Source organism: Anastrepha ludens, chromosome 2 (genome assembly GCF_028408465.1).
Source record: "Anastrepha ludens isolate Willacy chromosome 2, idAnaLude1.1, whole genome shotgun sequence".
Taxonomy (NCBI): Eukaryota; Metazoa; Arthropoda; class Insecta; order Diptera; family Tephritidae; genus Anastrepha; species Anastrepha ludens.
Genome location: NC_071498.1, coordinates 18,287,261 through 18,298,172, shown reverse-complemented (window position 1 = coordinate 18,298,172; position 10,912 = coordinate 18,287,261).

Below are 10,912 nucleotides of genomic sequence, written 5' to 3'. Positions count from 1 at the left end.
ATGAAGTTGACTTTTCGACGACATTTCCAGACAAGAAAAATTTGACTGTCCCTGCGTCGTGAAGTTCTGTGGTCAATGTGCTCATGAAGCACTCGCAGTTCTATAAAAATTCTTGTAAAAAGTAAAGCCAGCCCTATGTCAGCGGCGTCTTGCCACTCTCACAATCTGAAGCCTCTTTTTTCAACTTCAGCTTTAACAAATTCAGGTTTCATATTTTAGCAGTACAGTTCAGACACAAATCAAATGACGTTTCACTAATCTTTAGCAGAGGCACCCGCATTTGCTACTGCTGGGTTTACTCACGTTGCTAGGAGAAGATAATATAATTCATCGGTATGACCAACTGCAGTCGGCGCTTAGAAAACTGAATATAAATCAATTCCTGAAAAATATCAAAGGCGATCTCCTTTTTGTGCGCGCAATGAATGCGTTTTTGTCGGTATTTCGATGCGTTTGGGTATTTGTGGTTGGTCGAGTTTCCATTCACAACGGAATGATGCCACATTCATTGTTAGCGGATAAAGTCTAACGTGGCTATCTATGCAACTGAATGCACCTACAAGCAAATCCCACAGGAAACCAATACTCCAACCACGGTCGTCAATTGAATTTCTATGGCGAAATTTGAGATTTTCGGGGGAAATGGGGGTTTTAGTTGACGGTGCATATCGATGTCACTTCGCTAGTTTAAAGTCATCGCTCAGGTGGCAAAAGTTACTTCAACATTTACATTTCATTTCGGATGCTCGGTGATTCTTCCCATCCACGACTCGTGCATGCAATTCTTCATTCTTGAATTTATTGTTGCCCATAAGTTGGATAAGAGAGGATTAAGAGTTGGCTGCAATGAAAGAAAAATGCAAAAAAGGGGTCAATAGCATTTCAAAAATAGTATGCGAGAAAAAATGGAACTTGTGCCGATTAACATGTAAATGAACCTATCATTTTTTTTTTTCTAATACATATCTATCTTATAGCTATGCAAATAAACTTTGGAATAAATAGTTATGTAAAAATCATAACAGCGCACGATTTTTGTAAATCGGCAACTAATTTTAAAAGAAAATCTGTGGAGGTAGTAAAATATTTTGTGATTTAAAGCTTTCAAAATGTCGAAAAGGGAAACATGACAACCCGAGGACTGCGTGCTGACAAATGGTTTGATTGAAGTGTTCGGGTCATAAGCTAGACTTAAGCTATGGATGGCATCCTAGTATTCTTAAAAACTTTGAGTTCATCGCCATGGTGTTGGATCATTGTACACCCTCGCTGGGTCCGAGCGATACTTTTTCTATTCATATCCACTCAAGGGAGTAGTGGGTTGGTTTACGGTTGGTTCAAAGTTGGACGGAAGAGCTGGTGGGGGATTATTCTGCGAGGAGCTCCCCATCAAGCGGAAATTTAAGCTTCCAAACCAGTGTGGTGTTTTCCAAGCGGAGGTAGCCGCAATTAAGGAAGTAGTGGATTCGTTGCTTACCTCAGTAATTACTGTACAATTAAAGCCTCATTGTTTGTGCGTTCGAGGAATGCCTGACTTCTATCGATTGCATCCGAATACTTCGAAGTTCTGGGTTCCCCGTCACAGCGGCATAAGGGGGAAACTGCGGGGCTAATGAGAGGGCTAGACAGGGAACCCTGGAGACGGTTTCGTTTCGTCAAATGAGAGGATTGGGGTTCCCTTAAGAACCTGTGGTCTGCTCTTGGAAAGATGGGCCTCGAGTCAACTCAACAACTCACTCCAACAACTGGGCTAGTGCCCAAATGTGCAAAGTCGAGAGATCCTTCTGGCCACTGGTAGATCGGAGGCGCTCGAGGGAACATCTAAGACTAACAAAGCTGCGGCTCTCGAGGCTGGTATCCCTACCGGCCTGTGTCCATTAGTTGTCAATGTGGTGAAACTTGGGATTGCTTCAAGTCCTTTCCGCAGAAGCTGTCTTCTTAGCTGGCCTGCTCTCGTCGCACAAAGATTTAAACATCTGGGCTCTCCCTTTTTCGCTCCTCCTGCGTTTAATGCGGATTTTAATATCAGGCACCTGGTGAAATGCATCATTAACTTGAAGCACTTAATACGCACGTAATTAGCCACTCTTAGTCGTCATTCTATAATCCAGAGCTCTTTCTTCCTTTTCCCACCTTTTTGGTTCCTTTCCTTCTGCTCCCCGTAGGGACGAATTTTGAGTATTTGTCCTACCCTATCCTATCCTATCCTATCCTATCCTATCCTATCTTATCCTATCCTATCCTATCCTATCCTATCCTATCCTATTCTATCCTATCCTATTCTATTCTATTCAACTCTATCCTATCCTATCCTATCCTATCCTATCCTATCCTATCTTATCCTATCCTATCCTATCCTATCCTATCCTATCCTATTCTATCCTATCCTATTCTATTCTATTCAATTCTATCCTATCCTATCCGGGCAAGTAGTCTATGGGGCACAAACTTCTTCTAATGCGCCAATTCATTTCAAACGTGCTCTTTTGGTCATACATATAAATATATTTGTACATGTATGATACATCTGTAGTGAGGTATGAAGCCTTGTTCTGCATCGCTCGGACATATCAAATAATATAATTTTTGTTGTAGATGCGAAGTACTGTCAAAAATTTAATAATTCAGCGAAATTTCACATTGTTGAAATGTTGCAACTCCGGCGCGAATATTTGGCTGGTTTGTTCACAGCGCTTACAAGGCCGCAATTTCAAAAGCAACAACTGCAACGAACAAGCATCCCACCAACAATGTGCAATATCGTGTACGCATATACCATACTTGTGTGAGTATATGTACACTTTCGTGCGAATTATCCCTACCACCCCCTCGCTGGGTAATCGCCTGTGGAGGAAATTTACAAACTACACTAACACATACAAATTCTCTGACGCCAAGTCAAGTCGTTGCGCATCGGGGCGCCAAAAAGTTAAGTTGTGATTTCCTTCAACGGAAGTGAAGAGTCTGCTGCCTACCGCAAGGGGATGAAGAGAGTGAAGAAAAATATTTGGATTATGTTGCACGTACATATATGAAATTTTCATTGCGAGTGTGAGTTTTGTAAAAATGTGTAGGTAAGTATTTATATTCCCTGTAGGAAAATCTGCTCATATCAAATTGGTTGGTCACGGGAATGCAGTCACGAAACTCATATTTTCTTCCTAATCTACCCGAGCATTTCATTAAAGGGTATATTTGAGGCGACAAAAAAACAGATAGGGCACGCCGCATACCAGTCTATTATTGCGACAAACTCAATGCACCTCATTTTTTTTTTGTTGGGTTAGGTAGTGTTCAAAATGTCTTCGCCCTTACAGCGACCGTCGTCAACTACGTCGAATGGTGTAGCCACTAAAACAATCCCTCCTCCTCTTCTGGGGAGACTCCCTTCCCGGAACTACTATGCATTACTTCGAGAAGGTCCATTTAATGGACCAATACTATTCACCCATGTCTGGGTCCACCTTATTCGTAGGCAGCTTCATGCTATAGGCTCGCCTTCTAATGCCTCTGTGCCGTCATACCAGTGGTATGTGTTCTGATTTGTTTTTCTCTGCGTTTTGCGCTAAAACTCCGCGTGTTGCAGGTGCAGCATTATCCTCTTTGCGAAACTTTAACTGCGTTCCAACAGTCATTTGATGCACACAAGTTATTGATTAAGCTGTCTGGGCTCAGCTGTTCACCCAACGATCACAGAAGAAGAACACGTGCTCCACGCTTTCTATTGCATTGTTGCATCTTGGACAGAACGAAGTGTCCTCCATGTGAAAACAATGGAAGTACTCCAAGAAACATCCGTGACCGCTTAATATTTGGGTTAAATAGTGGTATACGTCTCCGTGTTTTCTGGTAACCCATTGGCTAATTTTGGGGATAACTCTATAGGTCTTTGCCACTTTTCTAAAAAATGCAGACGTTCTACAGCTTTCGCTTCAGTTGTCGGCTTTAATACTTGTCTGTCATAAAGTTTTCCCATTTCTTGCAATATACCCCACCTGATTACATCGTCACAACGGTGACATTCAACAGGAATTTGCCATTCTCTTTCCATCTCGACAGGAATGAAGCAACGGGATTTCACTAAACAGAAGCTACAGTCTACACAGGTGGTTATAAAATGGACTGATGTGTTGGAGCACGAATACTCTTTCAAGGGGAACCTCGCTATTATTTCTGATAGCCAAACTGGAATCTAGTAACTGGATTCAACAAGCTCTGAACTGGTGGGCCAAAGCATGATTAGCCTTACTACATTAAGCGGAAACCAGAACGTTGAACGTTGAAGAAAGCAAAAAAGCGGACGAACTGGCAAAAGAGGGATCTGCCATGAATAGCATTCTTGCAGAATCGATATGGACAACACTGGATTGAATCTCCTCAAAATACCTACGAACCGCGGTTGTAGCTGGAGAGATCAGACGGCATGCAAAGTTAGCAGAACGTTTTGGCTCACCTACAACCACAAACGAACGTCAACACTGATAAATATGAAACGAAGGAATGCCTGCAGATTCTCGGCTTAGTAGAGCTTCTGGCCCATAGTAGGGCGAGCTTCCAAAATGGGCATCCCTTATAATATTATATAATTCATACTGCTATAGTGGTAATCAATGGGAGAAAAAGGAAACTAAATTCCACTTCCTCTGTGAATGATCTGCCCTACGGAAGGCGAGGATGTTAACCCTTCACAAACCGCTTTATGAAAACCTCGAAGAGCTGACTGGTATAGACCGGATATAGTCGTGAAGGAATAATCCGTATAAATTGTTGGTAGCGAGAATGTGGTAGCACATCCTGGTGCGGTCCTATTCCGAAATCTTTGCACTTGTACCAACTTATGGCTTTTCACTTTTCACTTTATGGGTACAGCAGCTGAAACTACAACCACATATAAAATATATCAGATATTCTTTTATTATTCCATTTGGGACATAGGGCTTCAACAAAACACTTAAATCTTATTCTGTTAACCGCTGTTCTCTTTACGACATCCCACGTTTGGTTAACTGCTTCTAGTTCACGAAGGTTAAAATGCCTCCAAATGTTTCGTAGACGACCGGGTCGTCTGTGTCCTTGTGGGGTTCATTGCAATGCTGCTCTGCAAATGATTTACCTGCCCTTTCTGAGAGTGTGCCCGATCCATCGCCATTTACGACCACTTATCACCTTTTGGATTGGTTCTTGCTCGGTGATTTGCCACAAGTCCGTATTTTGGGTAGTGTTCGGCCAAAAAACTTTACTTATTTTCCAAAGGCATTTATTTGGCCGCCGCCGTAGCCGAATGGATTGGTGCGTGATTACCATTCGGAATTCACAGAGAGAACGTAGGTTCGAATCTCGGTGAAACCAAAATTAATAAAAACATTTTTTAATAGCGGTCGCCCCTCGGCAGGCAATGGCAAACCTCCGAGTGTATTTCTGCCATGAAAAAGCTCCTCATAAAAATATCTGCCGTTCGGAGTCGGCTTGAAACTGTAGGTCCCTCCATTTTGTGGAACAACATCAAGACGCACACCACAAATAGGAGGAGGAGCTCGGTCAAACACCCAAAAAGGGTGTACGCGCCAATTATATATATATATTTATTTGTGAAGCCTTGTAGTTTTTGCGTAATTCTTCTTGACACCGGTCATTGCTACCGTTTTCTTGCTGTTTATTTCCATACCAACGTTTCGTGCAACGGTGATTAGAAAATCTGTTTTGGTCTGCATGTCGGGATGCCTGTGTGAAAGCAGGCTAATATTGTCAGCAAAGTCAAGGTCGTGTAGTTGGCGGGATAGCGTCCAAGTGGTGCCTTGGCTCCTTTTTTCAACACACTGCATCACTTCGTCAGATATATTGAACAATAAAACCTAAAAAATCAGTTCACAAACTAAGCAAAAAAAATATGTATAGTTAATATTTTTTATTTTTATTTCTCACTAAGCCTTTTACACTTTTTTGTAACTAAAACTCATTTTATTCGCCTGGCGTCTATGTCTGCGATTATAAACATTTGAGCCACTATTTATAGGTTTTCCTGCCTGCTTGTTGCTTGATGGCTGTCGTGTGATTTGTGATGATGTGGAAGGGTTATTTATGCATCACTACTCCCAGCCAATATTAGGGATTACAAACTTACAATTTCGTGTGGATGTTGCGCTGTAATGTAGCATACACAACAGTGAGTCGCCGGTTATTTGATGAGCGAAAGGGAGCAATTTAGAAGATAACTTTGATACTCTATCGATAGTCCTTAAATATAACTCACCCTTATTGTCTTGCACTGCATATTCCCATTCATACGAGTATATGTATATGTACATATATGTATGCATGTAGGTATGAAGTAGGTATTAGACTATAAATATTTCCCTAATTTTGGTTGTAGTTGGTTACGCTGCAGAAGAGAGATATTTGCCACTTTGCTAGTAGGAAATCAAAAAGGTACTCATGGATAAAGTTCTATGAGGAACTAAACAATGTCCCAGCCACGGCAAGAATCGCTGACCAAAGGAGTGCCAAATCCAATTGGCAGAGGATGGTACCTTTACAAGCAGTTTCGACGGAACACTGGACAGCTTCTTCTCAGAACTCACTTTTCTGACTGTAGGCTTAACAAAACCTGTGACACTGATCAAGGAGTACCAGCGCACACTCTGTTCAGGTCAAAAAGTCGTACTATCTACAGAATAGTAAACTACGAAAGGATAGAGTGGGAAATCAGCTCGTTCAAACCCTACAAATCACCCGGATCAGATGATATTTTTCCAGCCCTGCTCTCCAAGGGCACTGTGAAATTAAAACAAATTTTGGTAGAAATATGCAGATCAAGTCTTAGTTTGGGTTATGTCCCTAAGATTTGGCGGGAGGTCAAGATATTATTCCTACCAAAGGGAGGCAATAAGCTTCCTGAATCTCCCAAATCATGTAGGTCAATCAGTTGGGGATACTATCACCATTGCTCTAGTCTATCCTGGCTGACGATTTGGTACAAGCCCTTAACAATAAAGGATATAAAACAATAGGGTATGCAGATGACATTGGCGGCCGCCGTAGCCGAATGGGTTGGTGCGTGACTTCTTCTTCTTCTTCTTAATTGGCGCGATAACCGCTTACGCGATTTTGGCCGAGTTTAACGAAGCGCGCCAGTCGTTTCTTTCTCGTGCTAACCGGCGCCAATTGGACACACCAAGTGAAGCCAAGTCCTTCTCCACCTGATCTTTCCAACGCAGAGGAGGCCTTCCTCTTCCTCTACTACCACCAGCTGGTACCGCATCGAATACTTTCAAAGCCGGAGCGTTTGCATCCATTCGGACGACATGACCCAGCCAACGAAGCCGCTGGATCTTTATTCGCTGCGCTATGTCTATGTCGTCGTAAAGCTCATACAGCTCATCGTTCCATCGTCTGCGATATTCGCCGTTGCCAACGTGCAAAGGTCCAAAAATCTTACGCAGAATCTTTCTCTCGAACACTCCAACCGTCGCTTCAGCGGATGTTGTCATCGTCCAAGCTTCTGCGCCATACGTTAGGACGGGCATGATGAGAGTCTTGTAGAGTGTTAGTTTTGTTCGTCGAGAGAGGACTTTACTGCTCAGTTGCCTACTTAGTCCAAAGTAGCACTTGTTGGCAAGAGAGATTCTACGTTGGATTTCAAGGCTGACATTGTTATCGGTGTTAATGCTGGTTCCTAAATAAACGAAGTCTTTTACAACCTCAAAATTATAACTGTCAACAGTGACGTGAGTGCCGATACGCGAGTGCGCCGACTGTTTGTTTGAAGACAGGAGGTACTTCGTTTTGTCCTCGTTCACCACCAAACCCATTCGCTTTGCCTCTTTATCCAGTTTGGAGAAGGCAGAACTCACAGCGCGGTTGTTAAGGCCGATGATGTCAATATCATCGGCATACGCCAACAATTGTACGCTCTTGGTGCGTAACTACCATTCGGAATTCACAGAGAGAACGTTGGTTCGAATCTCGATGAAACACCAAAATTAAGAAAAACATTTTTCTAATAGCGGTCGCCCCTCGGCAGGCAATGGCAAACTTCCGAGTGTATTTCTGCCATGAAAAAGCTCCTCATAAAAATATCTGCCGTTCGTACCTTCAAAGGGAGAAGTTAAATATCTGGAAATTATCTTGGATAAAAAACTCATTCCTCCCTGCCACACGGCCTCCCACCTCCACTCAGTAATAAAAAAGGCAACGGAAAACCTTTGGTCAACAAAACTGAAACAGAACTACCCCAACTGCTGGCATGGAAACCCTTTTAAATTTACCACCGCTACATTTAGCAATGCAAGAGAAAGCCACTCCCTTTTCATATGAAAGAAAATCTTAAACCAGGAGATCTGGTCATCTGGTTAGCTCAATATCTTGAACAGGGTTCAACATGCAGTATGCATAACCCAGGTGAATGACCACACGGAACCTGTACTCAATTTTATAAAGAGATGCAAGGTTATCTTCCCGTCTAGGGAAGAGTGGAACACTAACCCAACATGGATTAATGATGACTCACAAAAATGGTACACAGATGGTTCGAAAACGCTTCAAGGAGTAGGAGCAAGAATAGTGGGGCCTAGAGCACACAAATCCCTAACACTAAGTACAGATACCACAATTTTGTATGCGGAGCTCTTCGCCATAATGGAAATATTGGAAATCATATTCAAAAGAGGGTTCGAGAAAGTAAAAATTGAAATACTTTCGGACAGCCAATCGATTCTTAAAGCTTTGATTAACTTCATATTCAAGTCAAAAGTCCTAATAGAGTGTAACAATACACTCAACAGACTGGGCACTCATAATCAGGCCTCACAGATTTGGGTACCAGGACATGAAGGACACGAAGGAAACGAGAAGGCAGACTTTTATGCCAAAAAAGAGGCAGAATGGCTATATATTGGACCAACCCCATTTTTCGGCTTTTACTTTACTTTACTCTTTGGAGCACTTACAGGTCACTTTGCCTGTAATAAACACAATAGGGTTATCTAGTACAAGATCATGCAGGTTCCGCTGTGATGAAGAGGAGTCTATAGAACACTTAGTCACCAACTGTGAGGAGGAGACACAGAATCCTGGGCTCGTACCTACTAGAGGAGGAAGACCAAAGGGAGCAAGTCCTCCTAAGGAGCTGGTTCGATTCCTCGGTATATTAAATAATTAGAATTAAGTAATTAGGGGCGCACAATAGATCAATTTGGTCGCAGTGCATAAAGGCCTTAGCCTAACCCGCACAACCATTACCATTACCATTGCTAGTAATGACATACGGTTGTACAAATATCACTATGCCATAAAATCTAGAAACCCATATTCATATATACGAGGATGGCCCTTAAAAAACCTTTTTTTACGCAATTTAATATTTATTTACGCATTTACAATAATATTTATCGGTGCCGACAGCGGAATAAATACCATTGAATTTGCATAGGAAAAAGTGCACTTTTCCGGTCATTTGCTATGACCCGATTTACACGAGGAGACATCTGGAAGGGAGACACTGGAAATTCTCTTTTGATGTTTCATTCGCGTACACACGGGCAAAAATGTTTCCGCGACATTTTGACATTTAATACTATAGCATCGTCTGGTTCGGATGTATTCTAGCACGCGCTTACATGTAAAGCAGAGAGCGTTCGACAACAGTTTCTTAAATATATGAATGAAAAATGCAAACTGGTTAAATAATAAATAATTTGTTGTTTTTTTTATTGAAATATATTTATAAATTCTTATACTTCAATAAAAAAAATTAAATTAAAAATACTTCATATGTAAATAATTAACTTAAAATTAACTTGAGTATCTAGAAATGCAGGGAAAAATTAGAAATCAACATAAACATGTCCCATAACTATTTTAAATTATACCTAATTTACTAGCAAAAATAATCGTGCATTTCCCAAGCAGCGTTCGGATGTTTGTCATCGTTGTTATCTTCCGTTTGTATGAAAACCAACACATAACTTAGAACTTTCTTCCACAAAAAAAGAAAACGAATGAAGCAACTGTCAAAAATTGCTTTAAAATAAGAAATACGAATAAGAAGAGCAAAGCGTGTCGCCGAGTACGGGAGACAAAATCCCTTCTCTCTTCCCCGACCGTCCTTCGCCCCCGAACAAAATGTTTCCCTTCCAGATGTCTCCTCGTGTAAATCGGGTATATGAAATATTTGCCCGTCGATATTTTTTAATATCCTCTTTTAATATCAAAACTTAAAAAATTAGATTGATATTTTTTTTTTAATTTCAGTTTTCTTCTTTTTTTTTTGTTTGGTGTGCTGTTGTTCTTGAAGTGGTTGAGTATTTCTTATGAAATAATCCTAATTAGCGACCAGCACCGTTTTACTACCACTGTTCTCGTGTGATGATGTCTGGTTTTTGTGTGTGTTTTTTTTTTTGTTTCTAGTCGGATCTATTCTGTGAGATCCAGGTATAGCAGCAAATTCTTAAATTCTTTATCTCCATGCCTGAGATCTCATTAATTTGCTGGAAGAAAGGCTTATCGAAAGAGCGAAGTCGTGCCCTAAATAGCCCTGGACATTCACATAAGTAGTGGGAAGACTTTCCTTCACACCTTCCGCTTGACAGCTTCTACAGAAGAGATTGAAAGGGAGGTTAAGTCTGGCTGCATGCTGTCCTACTTTCCAATGACCTGTAAGGGTTGCAGTGATGCGTGAGATGTTTGGCCGAGAACATCCTAACAAGGGATTCGTCCTTTGGATTTTGTATGATGGCCATGTGTTTTTGTTGTAATACATGTAGATAGTTGCTTCCATCTTCTTTCGTCTAAAGCAGGATAGTGTGAAGCAATGAATGTTTTTATTGCGTTGAGTGGGGTGGCGACTGCCACTGACTCTGCTATGTCTAGTGTCGAACCTTTTCTTGCTAGCTCATCCGCTATCTCATTACCCCGT